At 44.3% G+C, this 25,157-nt stretch overlaps 1 protein-coding gene across 3 annotated transcripts in view; it reads right to left on the bottom strand.

Annotated features, from left to right (window-relative positions):
* The window catches only part of ptbp3 (polypyrimidine tract binding protein 3), a 144,241-nt gene that overhangs the window by 118,048 nt on the left and 1,036 nt on the right, over window positions 1–25,157 (bottom strand). The window lies entirely within an intron of this gene.

Below are 25,157 nucleotides of genomic sequence, written 5' to 3'. Positions count from 1 at the left end.
CAACAGTAACAGGGCCCAGAGGTATTCCCCAGTAACAGGGCCCAGAGGTATTCCCCAACAGTAACAAAGCCCAGAGATATTCCCCAACAGTAACAGGACCCAGAGGTATTCCCCAACCGTAACAAAGCCCAGAGATATTCCCCAACAGTAACAGGGCCCAGAGATATTCCCCAACAGTAACAGGGCCCAGAGATATTCCCCAACAGTAACAGGGCCCAGAGGTATTCCCCAACAGTAACAGGGCCCAGAGGTATTCCCCAACAGTAACAGGGCCCAGAGGTATTCCCCAACAGTAACAGAGCCCAGAGGTATTCCCCAACAGTAACATAGCCCAGAGGTATTCCCCAACAGTAACAGAGCCCAGAGGTATTCCCCAACAGTAACAGGGCCCAGAGGTATTCCCCAACAGTAACATGGCCCAGAGGTATTCCCCAACAGTAACAGGGCCCATAGGTATTCCCCAACAGTAACAGAGCCCAGAGGTATTCCCCAACAGTAACAGGGCCCAGAGGTATTCCCCAACAGTAACAAAGCCCAGAGGTATTCCCCAACAGTAACAAAGCCCAGAGGTATTCCCCAACAGTAACAGGGCCCAGAGGTATTCCCCAACAGTAACAGGGCCCAGAGGTATTCCCCAACAGTAACAGGGTGCAGAGGTATTCCCCAACAGTAACAGGGCCCAGAGGTATTCCCCAACAGTAACAGAGCCCAGAGGTATTCCCCAACAGTAACAGGGCCCAGAGGTATTCCCCAACAGTAACATGGCCCAGAGGTATTCCCCAACAGTAACAGGGCCCATAGGTATTCCCCAACAGTAACAGGGCCCAGAGGTATTCCCCAACAGTAACAGGGCCCAGAGGTATTCCCCAACAGTAACAGGGCCCAGAGGTATTCCCCAACAGTAACAGGGCCCAGAGGTATTCCCCAACAGTAACAGGGCCCAGAGGTATTCCCCAACAGTAACATGGCCCAGAGGTATTCCCCAACAGTAACAGGGCCCAGAGGTATTCCCCAACAGTAACATGGCCCAGAGGTATTCCCCAACAATAACAGGGTGCAGAGTTATTCCCCAACAGTAACAGAGCCCAGAGGTATTCCCCAACAGTAACAGGGCCCAGAGGTATTCCCCAACAGTAACAGGGCCCAGAGGTATTCCCCAACAGTAACAGGGCCCAGAGGTATTCCCCAACAGTAACAGGGCCCAGAGGTATTCCCCAACAGTAACAGGGCCCAGAGGTATTCCCCAACAGTAACAGGGCCCAGAGGTATTCCCCAACAGTAACAGGGCCCAGAGGTATTCCCCAACAGTAACAGGGCCCAGAGGTATTCCCCAACAGTAACAGGGCCCAGAGGTATTCCCCAACAGTAACAGGGCCCAGAGGTATTCCCCAACAGTAAGGATGACTCCCAGTGTGTCCCAAACCCTATTCCCTATATACAGTAGGCCTAGGGGTTCAAGCTCTGGTTGATTTAAAAATGTCATGATATTTAGTGATATTGATTTGTGTGTGGTTGTCAACACAACCACCAGATATCAACATTTAAAGGAGATGTATCTTCTGATCGGATAGTTCCATCTGAGCCTCTGACTGAGTCTGGCTTTAAAACTCCAGTTTGTCTACAAATTAATCATTGATACGTTGGATTCAAGTCTTCATCTCAACCAAAAAAGTTAAAGAATAGGAATAAATCAAATTAAATTTGATTTAAAATCAAATCAAATATATTTCACGTGCATTTGAAGTTTAATTTAATGTGAAAACAACGGGGGTGTAGACTTTCATAAGGCTATGTTGTAATTTCATTGATCAACATATCTACCAAATATTATCCAATTATCCGCGTTGAAATGGCATGGTGCGCCCTGTGGGATTCCAGCTCCAGCTCTCTTCCCTGCCTAACCCAACCAGGAAGAGACACAGAGGCAAACCAGGAAGCAAAACCAGGGAACAGTCACAGCAGCTTCCTGTATCTATAGCCGCAAACAGACACAACAGACAGTGGGGGGCTGGGTCATACTGTTCTGTTTATAATGGAAACATACACAGTGGACAAAACATTAAGAACCTTTTCCTAATATTGAGTTGCACCTCCCTTTTGCCCTCAGAACAGCCTCAATTCGTCGGGACATGGACTCTACGAGGTGTCGAAAGCGTTCCACAGGGATGTGACTGTTGTAGTCAGCATTTCACTGTGAGGTCTACTACACCTGTTGTATTCAGCAGCACCAGACCAACCATATAGGTTATCAATGTAATATCAGCAACACCAGACCAACCCTATAGGTTATCAATGTAATATCAGCAGCACCAGACCAACCCTACAGGTTATCAATATCAGCAGCACCAGACCAACCCTATAGGTTATCAATATCAGCAGCACCAGACCAACCCTACAGGTTATCAATGTAATATCAGCAGCACCAGACCAACCCTACAGGTTATCAATATCAGCAGCACCAGACCAACCCTATAGGTTATCAATATCAGCAGCACCAGACCAACCCTATAGGTTATCAATATCAGCAGCACCAGACCAACCCTATAGGTTATCAGCAGCACCAGACCAACCCTATAGGTTATCAATGTAATATCAGCAGCACCAGACCAACCCTACAGGTTATCAATATCAGCAGCACCAGACCAACCCTATAGGTTATCAATATCAGCAGCACCAGACCAACCCTACAGGTTATCAATATCAGCAGCACCAGACCAACCCTACAGGTTATCAATATCAGCAGCACCAGACCAACCCTATAGGACTACTGTGTAGGGTGTAGGGTGAATACCATGTGAGATAACACAGGACTACTGTGTAGGGTGAATACCATGTGAGATAACACAGGACTACTGTGTAGGGTGAATACCATGTGAGATAACACAGGACTACTGTGTAGGGTGTAGGGTGAATACCATGTGAGATAACAGGACTAGTGTGTAGGGTGAATACCATGTGAGATAACAGGACTACTGTGTAGGGTGAATACCATGTGAGATAACAGGACTACTGTGTAGGGTGAATACCATGTGAGATAACAGGACTACTGTGTAGGGTGAATACCATGTGAGATAACAGGACTACTGTGTGGGGTGAATACCATGTGAGATAACAGGACTACTGTGTAGGGTGAATACCATGTGAGATAACAGGACTACTGTGTAGGGTGAATACCATGTGAGATAACAGGACTACTGTGTAGGGTGAATACCATGTGAGATAACAGGACTACTGTGTAGGGTGTACTCTACCAACACACACTGGACTCTACCAACACACACTGGACTCTACCAACACACACTGGACTCTACCAACACACACTGGACTCTACCAACACAATAACACACACTGGACTCTACCATCACAATAACACACACTGGACTCTACCACCACAATAACACACACTAGACTCTACCAACACACACTGGACTCTACCAACACACTAACACACACTGGACTCTACCAACACACACTGGACTCTACCAACACACTAACACACACTGGACTCTACCAACACACATTGGACTCTACCAACACAATAACACACACTGGACTCTACCAACACTACCAACACAATAACACACACTGGACTCTACCAACACACACTGGACTCTACCAACACACTAACACACACTGAACTCTACCGACACAATAACACACACTGGACTCTACCAACACACACTGGACTCTACCAACACACTAACACACACTGGACTCTACCAACACACACTGGACTCTACCAACACACTAACACACACTGGACTCTACCAACACAATAACACACACTGGACTCTACCAACACACACTTGACTCTACCGACACAATAACACACACTTGACTCTACCGACACAATAACACACACTGGACTCTACTGACACACTAACACACACTGGACTCTACCAACACAATAACACACACTGGACTCTACCAACACAATAACACACACTGGACTCTACCAACACAATAACACACTGGACTCTACCAACACACTAACACACACTGGACTCTACCAACACACACTGGACTCTACCAACACAATAACACACTGGACTCTACCAACACAATAACACACACTGGACTCTACCAACACACACTGGACTCTACCAACACAATAACACACACTGGACTCTACCAACACAATAACACACACTGGACTCTACCAACACACACTGGACTCTACCAACACAATAACAAACACTGGACTCTACCAACACAATAACACACACTGGACTCTACCAACACACACTGGACTCTACCATCACAATAACACACACTGGACTCTACCAACACAATAACACACACTGGACTCTACCAACACAATAACACACACTGGACTCTACCAACACAATAACACACACTGGACTCTACCGACACACACTGGACTCTACCAACACACACTGGACTCTACCAACACACTAACACACAATAACACACACGGGACTCTACCAACACAATAACACACAATAACACACACTGGACTCTACCAACACAATAACACACACTGGACTCTACTAACACAATAACACACACTGGACTCTACCAACACACACTGGACTCTACCAACACACTAACACACACAGGACTCTACCGACACAATAACACACACTGGACTCTACCAACACACACTGGACTCTACTAACACAATAACACACACTGGACTCTACCAACACACACTGGACTCTACCAACACACACTTGACTCTACCAGCACAATAACACACACAGGACTCTACTAACACACACTGGACTCTACCAACACAATAACACACACTGGACTCTACCAACACACTAACACACACTGGACTCTACCAACACAATAACACACACTGGACTCTACCAACACAATAACACACACTGGACTCTACCAACACACACTGGACTCTACCAACACAATAACACACACTGGAGTCTACCAACACACCAAAACACACTGGACTCTACCAACACACACTGGACTCTACCAACACACTAACACACAATAACACACACGGGACTCTACCAACACAATAACACACAATAACACACACTGGACTCTACCAACACAATAACACACACTGGACTCTACTAACACAATAACACACACTGGACTCTACCAACACACACTGGACTCTACCAACACACTAACACACACAGGACTCTACCGACACAATAACACACACTGGACTCTACCAACACAATAACACACACTGGACTCTACCAACACACTAACACACACTGGACTCTACCAACACAATAACACACACTGGACTCTACCAACACAATAACACACACTGGACTCTACCAACACACACTGGACTCTACCAACACACTAACACACACAGGACTCTACCGACACAATAACACACACTGGACTCTACCAACACAATAACACACACTGGACTCTACCAACACACACTTGACTCTACCAGCACAATAACACACACGGGACTCTACTAACACACACTGGACTCTACCAACACAATAACACACACTGGACTCTACCAACACACTAACACACACTGGACTCTACCAACACAATAACACACACTGGACTCTACCAACACAATAACACACACTGGACTCTACCAACACACACTGGACTCTACCAACACAATAACACACACTGGAGTCTACCAACACACCAAAACACACTGGACTCTACCAACACACACTGGACTCTACCAACACACTAACACACAATAACACACACGGGACTCTACCAACACAATAACACACACTGGACTACCAACACAATAACACACACTGGACTCTACTAACACAATAACACACACTGGACTCTACCAACACACACTGGACTCTACCAACACACTAACACACACTGGACTCTACCAACACAATAACACACACTGGACTCTACCAACACACACTTGACTCTACCAGCACAATAACACACACAGGACTCTACTAACACACACTGGACTCTACCAACACACACTGGACTCTACCAACACACACTGGACTCTACCAACACACACTGGACTCTACCAACACACTAACACACAATAACACACACGGGACTCTACCAACACAATAACACACAATAACACACACTGGACTCTACCAACACAATAACACACACTGGACTCTACTAACACAATAACACACACTGGACTCTACCAACACACACTGGACTCTACCAACACACTAACACACACAGGACTCTACCAACACCGACACTGGACTCTACAACACACACAATAACACACACTGGACTCTACCAACCAACACACACTGGACTCTACTAACACAATAACACACACTGGACTCTACCAACACACACTGGACTCTACCAACACACACTTGACTCTACCAGCACAATAACACACACAGGACTCTACTAACACACACTGGACTCTACCAACACAATAACACACACTGGACTCTACCAACACACTAACACACACTGGACTCTACCAACACAATAACACACACTGGACTCTACCAACACAATAACACACACTGGACTCTACCAACACACACTGGACTCTACCAACACAATAACACACACTGGAGTCTACCAACACACCAAAACACACTGGACTCTACCAACACACACTGGACTCTACCAACACACAATAACACACACGGGACTCTACCAACACAATAACACACAATAACACACACTGGACTCTACCAACACAATAACACACACTGGACTCTACTAACACAATAACACACACTGGACTCTACCAACACACACTGGACTCTACCAACACACTAACACACACAGGACTCTACCGACACAATAACACACACTGGACTCTACCAACACAATAACACACACTGGACTCTACCAACACAATAACACACACTTGACTCTACCAGCACAATAACACACACAGGACTCTACTAACACACACTGGACTCTACCAACACAATAACACACACTGGACTCTACCAACACACTAACACACACTGGACTCTACCAACACAATAACACACACTGGACTCTACCAACACAATAACACACACTGGACTCTACCAACACACACTGGACTCTACCAACACACTAAACACACTGGACTCTACACACACACTGACACAATAACACACACTGGACTCTACCAACACAATAACACACACTGGACTCTACCAACACACACTGACTCTACCAACACAATAACACACACAGGACTCTACTAACACACACTGGACTCTACCAACACAATAACACACACTGGACTCTACCAACACACTAACACACACTGGACTCTACCAACACAATAACACACACTGGACTCTACCAACACAATAACACACACTGGACTCTACCAACACACACTGGACTCTACCAACACAATAACACACACTGGAGTCTACCAACACACCAAAACACACTGGACTCTACCAACACACACTGGACTCTACCAACACACTAACACACAATAACACACACGGGACTCTACCAACACAATAACACACACTGGACTACCAACACAATAACACACACTGGACTCTACTAACACAATAACACACACTGGACTCTACCAACACACACTGGACTCTACCAACACACTAACACACACTGGACTCTACCAACACAATAACACACACTGGACTCTACCAACACACACTTGACTCTACCAGCACAATAACACACACAGGACTCTACTAACACACACTGGACTCTACCAACACACACTGGACTCTACCAACACAATAACACACACAGGACTCTACTAACACACACTGGACTCTACCAACACAATAACACACACTGGACTCTACCAACACACTAACACACACTGGACTCTACCAACACAATAACACACACTGGACTCTACCAACACAATAACACACACTGGACTCTACCAACACACACTGGACTCTACCAACACAATAACACACACTGGAGTCTACCAACACACCAAAACACACTGGACTCTACCAACACACACTGGACTCTACCAAGACAATAACACACACTGGACTCTACCAACACAATAACACACACTGGACTCTACCAACACACACTGGACTCTACCAACACAATAACACACTGGACTCTACCAACACAATAACACACACTGGACTCTAGCAACACAATAACACACACTGGACTCTACCAACACAATAACACACACTGGACTCTACCAACACAATAACACACACTGGACTCTACCAACACAATAACACACACTGGACTCTACTAACACAATAACACACACTGGACTCTACCAACACACTAACACACACAGGACTCTACCGACACAATAACACACACTGTACCAACACAATAACACACACTGGACTCTACCAACACACACTTGACTCTACCAGCACAATAACACACACAGGACTCTACTAACACACACTGGACTCTACCAACACAATAACACACACTGGACTCTACCAACACAATAACACACACTGGACTCTACCAACACAATAACACACACTGGACTCTACCAACACAATAACACACACTGGACTCTACCAACCAACACACACTGGACTCTACCAACACAATAACACACACTGGACTCTACAATAACAACACACTGGACTACCAACACACACTGGACTCTACCAACACACACTGGACACTACCACTGGACTCTACCAACACAATAACACACACTGGACTCTACCAACACAATGGACTCTACCAACACACACTGGACTCTACCAACACAATAACACACACTGGACTAACACACACTGACTCTACCAACACACACACAACTCTACCAACACAATAACACACTGGACTCTACCAACACCAACACACTGGACTCTACCAACACACACTGGACTCTACCAACACACTAACACACACTGGACTCTACCAACACAATAACACACACTGGACTCTACCAACACAATAACACAGACTCTACTGGACTCACCAACACACACTGGACTCTACCAACACAATAACACACACTGGACTCTACTAACACACACTGGACTCTACCAACACAATAACACACACTGGACTCTACCAACACAATAACACACACTGGACTCTACCAACACAATAACACACACTGGACTCTACCAACACAATAACACACACTGGACTCTACCAACACACTGGACTCTACACAACACACACTGGACTCTACCAACACACACTGGACTCTACCAACCACACACACAACACAACACACACTGGACTCTACCAACACAATAACACACACACTGGACTACCAACACACTAACACACACTGGACTCTACCAACACAATAACACACACTGGACTCTACCAACACAATAACACACACTGGACTCTACCAACTGGACTCTACCAACACACACTGGACTCTACCAACACAATAACACACACTGGACTCTACCAACACAATAACACACACTGGACTCTACCAACACACACTGGACTCTACCAACACAATAACACACACTGGACTCTACCAACACAATAACACACACTGGACTCTACCAACACACACTGGACTCTACCAACACAATAACACACACTGGACTCTACCAACACAATAACACACACTGGACTCTACCAACACACACTAACACACACTGGACTCTACCAACACAATAACACACACTGGACTCTACCAACACACTAGACTCTACCAACACACACTGGACTCTACCAACACAATAACACACACTGGACTCTACCAACACAATAACACACACTGGACTCTACCGACACACACTGGACTCTACCAACACACACTAGACTCTACCAACACACACTGGACTCTACCAACACAATAACACACACTGGACTCTACCAACACAATAACACACACTGGACACACACCTCTACCAACACAATAACACACACTGGACTCTACCAACACACACTGGACTCTACCAACACACACTGGACTCTACCAACACAATAACACACACTGGACTCTACCAACACAATAACTCTACACATTGGACACTGGACTCTACCAACACACACTGGACTCTACCAACACAATAACACACACTGGACTCTACACACACTGGACTCTACCAACACAATAACACACACTGGACTCTACCAACACACACTGGACTCTACCAACACAATAACACACACTGGACTCTACCAACACAATAACACACACTGGACTCTACCAACACAATAACACACACTGGACTCTACCAACACACACTGGACTCTACCAACACAATAACACACACTGGACTCTACCAACACACACTGACTCTACACATACTCTACCAACACAATAACACACACTGGACTACCAACACAATAACACACACTGGACTCTACCAACACACTAACACACACTGGACTCTACCAACACAATAACACACACTGGACTCTACCAACACAATAACACACACTGGACTCTACCAACACAATAACACACTGGACTCTACCAACACAATAACACACTAACACACACTGGACTCTACCAACACATAACACACACTGGACTCTACCAACACAATAACACACACTGGACTCTACCAACACACACTGGACTCTACCAACACAATAACACACACTGGACTCTACCAACACAATAACACACACTGGACTCTACCACACACTGGACTCTACCAACACAATAACACACACTGGACTCTACCAACACAATAACACACACTGGACTGACTCTACCAACACAATAACACACACTGGACTCTACCAACACAATAACACACACTGGACTCTACCAATAACACACACTGGACTCTACCAACACAATAACACACACTGGACTCTACACACACAATCTAACACACACTGGACTCTACCAACACAATAACACACACTGGACTCTACCAACACAATACCAACACAATAACACACACTGGACTCTACCAACACAATAACACACACTGGACTCTACCAACACTAACACACACTGGACTCTACCAACACAATAACACACACTGGACTCTACCACACACACACTGGACTCTACCAACACAATAACACACACTGGACTCTACCAACACAATAACACACACTGGACTCTACCAACACAATAACACACACTGGACTCTACCAACACAATAACACACACTGGACTCTACCAACACACACTGGACTCTACCAACACAATAACACACACTGGACTCTACCAACACAATAACACACACTGGACTCTACCAACAATGGACTCTACCAACACAATAACACTAACACACACTGGACTCTACCAACACAATAACACACACTGGACTCTACCAACACAATAACACACACTGGACTCTACCAACACACACTGGACTCTACCAACACAATAACACACACTGGACTCTACCAACACACACTGGACTCTACCAACACAATAACACACACTGGACTCTACCAACACAATAACACACACTGGACTCTACCACACACACACTGGACTCTACCAACACAATAACACACACTGGACTCTGGACACTGGACTCTACCAACACAATAACACACACTGGACTCTACCAACACACTAACACACACTGGACTCTACCAACACAATAACACACACTGGACTCTACCAACACAACACACACTGGACTCTACCAACACAATAACACACACTGGACTCTACCAACACAATAACACACACTGGACTCTACCAACACAATAACACACACTGGACTCTACCAACACAATAACACACACTGGACTCTACCAACACACACTGGACTCTACCAACACAATAACACACTGGACTCTACCAACACAATAACACACACTGGACTCTACCAACACAATAACACACACTGGACTCTACCAACACACACTGGACTCTACCAACACAATAACACACACTGGACTCTACCAACACAATAACACACACTGGACTCTACCAACACAATAACACACACTGGACTCTACCAACACAATAACACACACTGGACTCTACCAATAACACACACTGGACTCTAACACACACTGGACTCTACCAACACACACCAGAATATACCAACACATAACACACACACTGGACTCTACCAACACAATAACACACACTGGACTCTACCAACACAATAACACACACTGGACTCTACACAACACACACTGGACTCTACCAACACAATAACACACACTGGACTCTACCAACACAATAACACACTGGACTCTACACACTGGACTCTACCAACACAATAACACACACTGGACTCTACCAACACAATAACACACACTGGGACTCTAATAACACACACTGGACTCTACCAACACAATAACACACACTGGACTCTACCAACACAATAACACACACTGGACTCTACCAACACACACTGGACTCTACCAACACAATAACACACACTGGACTCTACCAACACAATAACACACACTGGACTCTACCAACACACACTGGACTCTACCTAACACACACACTGGACTCTACCAACACAATAACACACACTGGACTCTACCAACACAATAACACACACTGGACTCTACACAACCAACACAATAACACACACTGGACTCTACCAACACAACACAATAACACACACTGGACTCTACACAACACACACTGGACTCTACCAACACAATAACACACACTGGACTCTACCAACACAATAACACACACTGGACTCTACCAACACAATAACACACACTGGACTCTACCAACACAATAAACACAACACACACTGGACTCTACCAACACAATAACACACACTGGACTCTACCAACACAATAACACACACACACTGGACTCTACCAACACAATAACACACTGGACTCTACCAACACAATAACACACACTGGACTCTACCAACACAATAACACACACTGGACTCTACCAACACAATAACACACACTGGACTCTACCAACACAATAACACACACTGGACTCTACCAACACAATAACACACACTGGACTCTACCAACACACACTGGACTCTACCAACACAATAACACACACTGGACTCTACCAACACACACTACCAACACACTAACACACACACTGGACTCTACCAACACAATAACACACACTGGACTCTAACACACACTGGACTCTACCAACACAATAACACACACTGGACTCTACCAACACAATAACACACTGGACTCTACCAACACAATAACACACACTGGACTCTACCAACACACTAACACACACTGGACTACACAATAACACTACCAACACAATAAACACACTGGACTCTAACACACACTGGACTCTACCAACACAATAACACACACTGGACTCTACCAACACAATAACACACACTGGACTCTACCAACACAATAACACACACTGGACTCTACCAACACACACTGGACTCTACCAACACAATAACACACACTGGACTCTACAACACACACTAGAATCACCAACACACTAACACACACTGGACTCTACCAACACAATAACACACACTGGACTCTCACAATAACACACCAACACACACTGGACTCTACCAACACACTAACACACACTGGACTAACTACTGACACACTAACACACACTGGACTCTACCAACACAATAACACACACTGGAACACACACTGGACTCTACCAACACAATAACACACACTGGACTCTACCAACACAATCTACCAACACAATAAACACACACTGGACTACCAACACAATACACACACTACCAACACAATAACACACACTGGACTCTAACACACACTGGACTACCAACAATAACACACACTGGACACAATAACACACACTGGACTCTACCAACACACACTGGACTCTACCAACACACACTAGAATATACCAACACACTAACACACACACTGGACTCTACCAACACAATAACACACACTGGACTCTACCAACACACTAACAACACACTGGACTAACACACACTGGACTCTACCAACACAATAACACACACTGGACTCTACCAACACAATAACACACACTGACTCTACCAACACAATAACACACACTGGACTCTACCAACACACACTGGACTCTACCAACACAATAACACACACTGGACTCTACCAACACAATAACACACACTGGACTCTACCAACACACACTGGACTCTACCAACACAATAACACACACTGGACTCTACCAACACAATAACACACACTGGACTCTACCAACACAATAACACACACTGGACTCTACCAACACACACTGGACTCTACCAACACAATACACACACTGGACTCTACCAACACAATAACACACACTGGACTCTACCAACACAATAACACACACTGGACTCTACCAAACACAATAACACACACTGGACTCTACCAACACACACACTGGACTCTACCAACACAATAACACACACTGGACTCTACCAACACAATAACACACACTGGACTCTACCAACACACACTGGACTCTACCAACACAATAACACACACTGGACTCTACCATAACACACACACTACCAACATATACCAACACTGGACTACCAACACACACACTGGACTCTACCAACACAATAACACACACTGGACTCTACCAACACAACTAACACACTGGACTCTACTAACACACACTGGACTCTACCAACACAATAACACACACTGGACTCTACCAACACAATAACACACACTGGACTCTACCAACACAATAACACACTGGACTCTCTAACACACTGGACTCTACAACACAATAACACACACTGGACTCTACCAACACAATAACACACACTGGACTCTACCAACACAATAACACACTGGACTCTACCAACACACACACTGGACTCTACCAACACAATAACACACACTGGACTCTACCAACACAATAACACACACTGGACTCTACCAACACACACTGGACTCTACCAACACAATAACACACACTGGACTCTACAACAACACACTGGACTCTACCAACACAATAACACACACTGGACTCTCAACACAATAACACACACTGGACTCTACCAACACAATAACACACACTGGACTCTACCAACACACACTAGAATGGATACTAAACACACTAACACACACTGGACTCTACCAACACAATAACACACACTGGACTCTACCAACACAATAACACACACTGGACTCTACCAAACACACACTGGACTCTACCAACACACACACACTGGACTCTACCAACACAATAACACACACTGGACTACCAACACTAACACACACTGGACTCTACCAAACACACTGGACTCTACCAAACAATAACACACACTGGACTCTACCAACACAATAACACACACTGGACTCTACCAACACAACACACACTGGACTCTACACAACACACTGGACTCTACCAACACACACTAACACACACTGGACTCTACCAACACAATAACACACATTGGACTCTACCAACACACACTGGACTCTACCAACACAATAACACACACTGGACTCTACCAACACAATAACACACACTGGACTCTACACAATAACACACTGGACTCTACCAACAATAACACACACTGACTCTACCAACACACACTGGACTCTACCAACACAATAACACACACTGGACTCTACCAACACTCTACTCTACAACAATAACACACACTGGACTCTACCAACACAATAACACACACTGGACTCTACACAATAACACACACTGGACTCTACCAACACACACTGGACTCTACCAACACAATAACACACACTGGACTCTACCAACACACACTAGAATATACCAACACACTAACACACACACTGGACTCTACCAACACACTAACAACACTGGACTCTACCAACACTGACACACACTGGACTCTACCAACACAATAACACACACTGGACTCTACCAACACAATAACACACTGGACTCTACCAACACAATAACACACACTGGACTCTACCAACACACTAACACACACTGGACTGTACCAACACAATAACACACACTGGACTCTACCAACACACACTGGACTCTACCAACACAATAACACACACTGGACTCTACCAACACAATAACACACACTGGACTCTACCAACACAATAACACACACTGGACTCTACACAACACACATGGACTCTACCAAACACACACTGGACTCTACCAACACAATAACACACACTGGACTCTACCAACACAATAACACACACTGGACTCTACCAACACACACTGGACTCTACCAACACAATAACACACAGTGGACTCTACCAACACACACTAGAATCTACCAACACACTAACACACACTGGACTCTACCAACACAATAACACACACTGGACTCTACCAACACACACTGGACTCTACCAACACAATAACACACACTGGACTCTACCAACACACTAACACACACTGGACTCTACCAACACAATAACACACACTGGACTCTACCAACACACACTGGACTCTACCAACACAATAACACACACTGGACTCTACCAACACAATAACACACACTGGACTCTACCAACACAATAACACACACTGGACTCTACCAACACACACTGGACTCTACCAACACACACTGGACTCTACCAACACACACTAGAATATACCAACACACTAACACACACACTGGACTCTACCAACACAATAACACACACTGGACTCTACCAACACACTAACACACACTGGACTCTACTGACACACACTGGACTCTACCAACACAATAACACACACTGGACTCTACCAACACAATAACACACACTGGACTCTACCAACACACACTGGACTCTACCAACACAATAACACACACTGGACTCTACCGACACACACTGGACTCTACCAACACACACTGGACTCTACCAACACACACTGGACTCTACCAACACAATAACACACACTGGACTCTACCAACACAATAACACACACTGGACTCTACCAACACACACTGGACTCTACCAACACAATAACACACTGGACTCTACCAACACAATAACACACACTGGACTCTACCAACACACTAACACACACTGGACTCTACCAACACAATAACACACACTGGACTCTACCAACACACACTGGACTCTACCAACACAATAACACACACTGGACTCTACCAACACAATAACACACACTGGACTCTACCAACACACACTGGACTCTACCAACACAATAAACACACACTGGACTCTACCAACACACACTAGAATATACAAACACACTAAACACACACTGGACTCTACCAACACACTAACACACACTGGACTCTACTGACACACACTGGACTCTACCAACACAATAACACACACTGGACTCTACCAACACAATAACACACTGGACTCTACCAACACACACTGGACTCTACCAACACAATAACACACACTGGACTCTACCAACACAATAACACACACAGGACTCTACCAACACAATAACACACTGGACTCTACCAACACACACTGGACTCTACCAACACAATAACACACACTGGACTCTACCAACACAATAACACACATTGGACTCTACCAACACACACTGGACTCTACCAACACAATAACACACACTGGACTCTACCAACACAATAACACACACTGGACTCTACCAACACACTAACACACACTGGACTCTACCAACACAATAACACACACTGGACTCTACCGACACAATAACACACACTGGACTCTACCAACACAATAACACACACTGGACTCTACCAACACACACTGGACTCTACCAACACACACTGGACTCTACCAACACAATAACACACACTGGACTCTACCAACACACACTAGAATATACCAACACACTAACACACACACTGGACTCTACCAACACACTAACACACACTGGACTCTACTGACACACACTGGACTCTACCAACACAATAACACACACTGGACTCTACCAACACAATAACACACTGGACTCTACCAACACAATAACACACACTGGACTCTACCAACACACTAACACACACTGGACTGTACCAACACAATAACACACACTGGACTCTACCAACACACACTGGACTCTACCAACACAATAACACACACTGGACTCTACCAACACAATAACACACACTGGACTCTACCAACACAATAACACACACTGGACTCTACCAACACAATAACACACACTGGACTCTAGCAACACAATAACACACACTGGACTCTACCAACACAATAACACACACTGGACTCTACCAACACACACTGGACTCTACCAACACAATAACACACACTGGACTCTACCAACACACACTAGAATCTACCAACACACTAACACACACTGGACTCTACCAACACAATAACACACACTGGACTCTACCAACACACACTGGACTCTTCCAACACACTAACACACACTGGACTCTACCAACACACTAACACACACTGGACTCTACCAACACAATAACACACACTGGACTCTACCAACACACACTGGACTCTACCAACACAATAACACACACTGGACTCTACCAACACAATAACACACACTGGACTCTACCAACACAATAACACACACTGGACTCTACCAACACAATAACACACACTAACACACACTGGACTCTACCAACACAATAACACACACTGGACTCTACCAACACACACTGGACTCTACCAACACACACTGGACTCTACCAACACACACTAGAATATACCAACACACTAACACACACACTGGACTCTACCAACACAATAACACACACTGGACTCTACCAACACACACTAGAATCTACCAACACACTAACACACACTGGACTCTACCAACACAATAACACACACTGGACTCTACCAACACAATAACACACACTGGACTCTACCAACACAATAACACACACTGGACTCTACCAACACAATAACACACACTGGACTCTACCAACACAATAACACACACTGGACTCTAGCAACACAATAACACACACTGGACTCTACCAACACAATAACACACACTGGACTCTACCAACACAATAACACACACTGGACTCTACCAACACACACTAGAATCTACCAACACAATAACACACACTGGACTCTACCAACACAATAACACACACTGGACTCTACAACACATAACACACACTGGACTCTACCAACACACTAACACACACTGGACTCTAACACACACTGACACACTAACACACACTGGACTCTACCAACACAATAACACACACTGGACTCTACCAACACAATAACACACACTGGACTCTACCAACACACACTGGACTCTACCAACACAATAACACACACTGGACTCTACCAACACAATAACACACACTGGACTCTACCAACACAATAACACACACTGGACTCTACCAACACAATAACACACACTGGACTCTACCAACACACACTAGAATATACCAACACACTAACACACACACTGGACTCTACCAACACAATAACACACACTGGACTCTACCAACACACTAACACACACTGGACTCTACTGACACACACTGGACTCTACCAACACAATAACACACACTGGACTCTACCAACACAATAACACACTGGACTCTACCAACACACACTGGACTCTACCAACACAATAACACACACTGGACTCTACCAACACAATAACACACACAGGACTCTACCAACACAATAACACACTGGACTCTACCAACACACACTGGACTCTACCAACACAATACTCTAACACACACTGGACTCTACCAACACAATAACACACATTGACTCTACCAACACACACTGGACTCTACCAACACAATAACACACACTGGACTCTACACAATAACACACACCAACACACACACTGGACTCTACCAACACACTAACACACACTGGACTCTACCAACACAATAACACACACTGTGGACTCTACCAACACAATAACACACACTGGACTCTACCAACCAACACAATAACACACACTGGACTCTACCAACACACACTGGACTCTACCAACACACACTGGACTCTACCAACACAATAACACACACTGGACTCTACCAACACACACTAGAATATACCAACACACTAACACACACACTGGACTCTACCAACACACTAACACACACTGGACTCTACTGACACACACTGGACTCTACCAACACAATAACACACACTGGACTCTACCAACACAATAACACACTGGACTCTACCAACACAATAACACACACTGGACTCTACCAACACACTAACACACACTGGACTGTACCAACACAATAACACACACTGGACTCTACCAACACACACTGGACTCTACCAACACAATAACACACACTGGACTCTACCAACACAATAACACACACTGGACTCTACCAAAACAATAACACACACTGGACTCTACCAACACAATAACACACACTGGACTCTAGCAACACAATAACACACACTGGACTCTACCAACACAATAACACACACTGGACTCTACCAACACACACTGGACTCTACCAACACAATAACACACACTGGACTCTACCAACACACACTAGAATCTACCAACACACTAACACACACTGGACTCTACCAACACAATAACACACACTGGACTCTACCAACACACACTGGACTCTTCCAACACACTAACACACACTGAACTCTACTGACACACTAACACACACTGGACTCTACCAACACAATAACACACACTGGACTCTACCAACACACACTGGACTCTACCAACACAATAACACACACTGGACTCTACCAACACAATAACACACACTGGACTCTACCAACACAATAACACACACTGGACTCTACCAACACAATAACACACACTGGACTCTACCAACACACACTGGACTCTACCAACACACACTGGACTCTACCAACACACACTAGAATATACCAACACACTAACACACACACTGGACTCTACCAACACAATAACACACACTGGACTCTACCAACACACACTAGAATCTACCAACACACTAACACACACTGGACTCTACCAACACAATAACACACACTGGACTCTACCAACACAATAACACACACTGGACTCTACCAACACAATAACACACACTGGACTCTACCAACACAATAACACACACTGGACTCTACCAACACAATAACACACACTGGACTCTAGCAACACAATAACACACACTGGACTCTACCAACACAATAACACACACTGGACTCTACCAACACAATAACACACACTGGACTCTACCAACACACACTAGAATCTACCAACACACTAACACACACTGGACTCTACCAACACAATAACACACACTGGACTCTACCAACACACACTGGACTCTACCAACACACTAACACACACTGGACTCTACTGACACACTAACACACACTGGACTCTACCAACACAATAACACACACTGGACTGTACCAACACAATAACACACACTGGACTCTACCAACACACACTGGACTCTACCAACACAATAACACACACTGGACTCTACCAACACAATAACACACACTGGACTCTGCCAACACACACTGGACTCTACCAACACAATAACACACACTGGACTCTACCAACACACACTAGAATATACCAACACACTAACACACACACTGGACTCTACCAACACAATAACACACACTGGACTCTACCAACACACTAACACACACTGGACTCTACTGACACACACTGGACTCTACCAACACAATAACACACACTGGACTCTACCAACACAATAACACACTGGACTCTACCAACACACACTGGACTCTACCAACACAATAACACACACTGGACTCTACCAACACAATAACACACACAGGACTCTACCAACACAATAACACACTGGACTCTACCAACACACACTGGACTCTACCAACACAATAACACACACTGGACTCTACCAACACAATAACACACATTGGACTCTACCAACACACACTGGACTCTACCAACACAATAACACACACTGGACTCTACCAACACAATAACACACACTGGACTCTACCAACACACTAACACACACTGGACTCTACCAACACAATAACACACACTGTACTCTACCGACACAATAACACACACTGGACTCTACCAACACAATAACACACACTGGACTCTACCAACACACACTGGACTCTACCAACACAATAACACACACTGGACTCTACCAACACACACTAGAATATACAAACACACTAACACACACACTGGACTCTACCAACACAATAACACACACTGGACTCTACCAACACAATAACACACTGGACTCTACCAACACACACTGGACTCTACCAACACAATAACACACACTGGACTCTACCAACACAATAACACACACAGGACTCTACCAACACAATAACACACTGGACTCTACCAACACACACTGGACTCTACCAACACAATAACACACACTGGACTCTACCAACACAATAACACACATTGGACTCTACCAACACACACTGGACTCTACCAACACAATAACACACACTGGACTCTACCAACACAATAACACACACTGGACTCTACCAACACACTAACACACACTGGACTCTACCAACACAATAACACACACTGGACTCTACCAACACAATAACACACACTGGACTCTACCAACACAATAACACAAACTTAGACTAACACTGCAACACACAGGCACACACACATATGCTCACACACACACATATGCTCACACACACACACACACACACACGGTGATGCCAGTCAAACATAGACAGTCTTTCACAATCTCCAGACACGTTGCTGCTGTTTATTATCTATCCTGACGCCTAGTCACTTCTACCCATACCTACATGTACACATTACCTCAAATACCTCAACTACCTCGTACCCTTGCACATTGACTCTGTACCGGTACTCCTTGTATATAGCCTTTTTATTGCTATTTATCAGGTAACTATTTTATATTTTTCGTAAGTAAGCATTTCCCTGTGAAGTCTAAACCTGTTGTATTCGGTGCAGGTGAACAATAAAATGTGATTTGAGTTGATGTACTATACCTTCTGTAAAAAAAGAAAAACAGAGTAGACATGTATATCTGAGACTGACTAAAACACAGAACAATCCCTGTATGGGTTATCAGGTTTAATAGGCAAAACAGGGCCAAAGTTATCAGGTTTAATAGGCAAGACTGGGTCAAATTTATCAGGTTTAATAGGCAAAACAGGGCCAAAGTTATCAGGTTTAATAGGCAAGACTGGGTCAAAGTTATCAGGTTTAATAGGCAAAACAGGGCCAAAGTTATCAGGTTTAATAGGCAAGACTGGGTCAAAGTTATCAGGTTTAATAGGCAAGACTGGGTCAAAGTTATCAGGTTTAATAGGCAAGACTGGGTCAAAGTTATCAGGTTTAATAGGCAAGACTGGGTCAAAGTTATCAGGTTTAATAGGCAAGACTGGGTCAAAGTTATCAGGTTTAACCAACAAGACAGGACCAAAGTTATCAGGTTTAACCAACAAGACAGGACCAAAGTTATCAGGTTTAACCAACAAGACAGGACCAAAGTTATCAGGTTTAACCAACAAGACAGGACCAAAGTTATCAGGTTTAACCAACAAGACAGGACCAAAGGGAAATAAACAACAGCAGTTATTATTCATCTGTGAATCAATATTTGATCAATATTTTTTAATATTCAAAAGATTTGTTGGGTTTAACACCAGTGTGTTCAGCAAACACAATATGACTAATGTTATCAAGATCAATTTATTTCTGAACTCAAGAATTAAGATTACATTATCACTGTGCTATGATGACACATTCTACAATAAATGGACTGTTGTGTTTTGGTTCACATCAAGAAGGGAGATGACGTGGCAAACCAACTAGCCTACTCACACTTTTCAGTATAAGCCTATAAAATAGCCTGCCTTATCACTGACAGATGCCTAGAATATGTGGACAACTACAAATACCTAGGTGTCTGGCTAGACTGTAAACTCTCCTTCCAGACTCACATTAATAAGCATCTCCGATCCAAACTTAAATCTAGAATTGGCTTCCTATTTCGCAACAAAGCCTCCTTCACATCACGCTGCCAAACATACCCTCGTAAAACTGACTATCCTACCGATCCTCGACTTTGGCGATGTCATTTACAAAATAGCCTCCAACACTCTACTCAGCAAACTGGATGTAGTCTATCACAGTGCCATCCGTTTTATCACCAAAGCCCCATACACTACCCACCACTGCGACCTGTATGCTCTCGTTGGCTGGCCCTCGCTACATATTCGTCGCCAGACCCACTGGCTCCAGGTCATCTATAAGTCTATGCTAGGTAAAGCCCCTCCTTATCTCAGCTCACTGGTCACTATAACAACACCCACCCGTAGCACGCGCTCCAGCAGGTATATCTCACTGGTCATCCCCAAAGCCAACACCCCCTTTCCTTCCAGTTCTCTGCTGCCGATGACTAGAACGAATTGCAAAAATGACTGAAGTTGGAAACTTATATCTCCCTCACCAACTTTAAGCATCAGCTGTCAGAGCAGCTTACCGATCGCTGCAAATAGCCCATCTGTAAATAGCTCATCCAACCAACTTCCTACCTCATCCCCATTTTGTTTTTATTTGCTTTTTTGCTATTTTTCACACCAGTATTTCTACTTGCACATCATCATCTGCATATATATCATTCCAGTGTTTAATTGCTAAATTGTAATTACTTCGCTACTATGGCCTATTTATTGCCTTACCTCCTTACTCCATTAGCACACACTGTATATAAACTTTTCTACTGTGTTATTGACTGTATGTTTGTTTTACTCCATGTGTAACTCTGTGTTGTTGTCTGTGTCACACTGCTTTGCTTTATCTTGGCCAGGTCGCAGTTGTAAATGAGAACTTGTTCTCAACTAGCCTACCTGGTTAAATAAAGGTGGGAATAAATAAAAAATGGAAAAAATAAATAAAGAATAGCCTGCCGTATCACCGATAGCTTCCGTAGAACACACCACACACAGCTCCCTCTACATTGGAATCATCGGTTACATGTAATACAAGGTTCATGTCCATATCCTCCGACACGAGGACCCCAACTCGTGTAAGTGGTTTAACTCCGATGATCCACTTCGTTACATTGTATTTGTTACATTAGCTCACAAAGGGAGAAGCAGAGCGGTCAAGCTGGCCGCGTCTTTTGTTTCAGGAAGAGAAGGCAAGATATGGCAGAGGCAGCGTGGCAGACAATTCCAAGTTGGAGTTGGCGTGGAATTGTTACAAATTGTCTTACAAAACTGCACAGTTATGGTCAGCAATTGCAAGTTGGCTTATAGGCGAAAATATGATTCAAGCGTTACAGCCTATGATACTGTTATTGCTAATGTATTACATCCAGATACTTGTTAATGAATTATAGCGTAGCCTAAACCCATAATTGGACGTATGAAGCCTAACTAAAAACATGTATTAAAATGTAAGGAAATGGTTAGGAGGAAGATTTGATATCAACCAGCCCCCCCGTCGTCGCTCCTTTTCCTCGCACACGAGTTGTAAAACAATGATATAGAAT

The sequence above is a fragment of the Oncorhynchus nerka genome, linkage group LG22 (genome assembly GCF_034236695.1).
Source record: "Oncorhynchus nerka isolate Pitt River linkage group LG22, Oner_Uvic_2.0, whole genome shotgun sequence".
NCBI classification, from domain to species: Eukaryota; Metazoa; Chordata; class Actinopteri; order Salmoniformes; family Salmonidae; genus Oncorhynchus; species Oncorhynchus nerka.
Note: the sequence above shows the minus strand (reverse complement) of the source record. Positions and strands in the feature narration are given on the sequence as shown.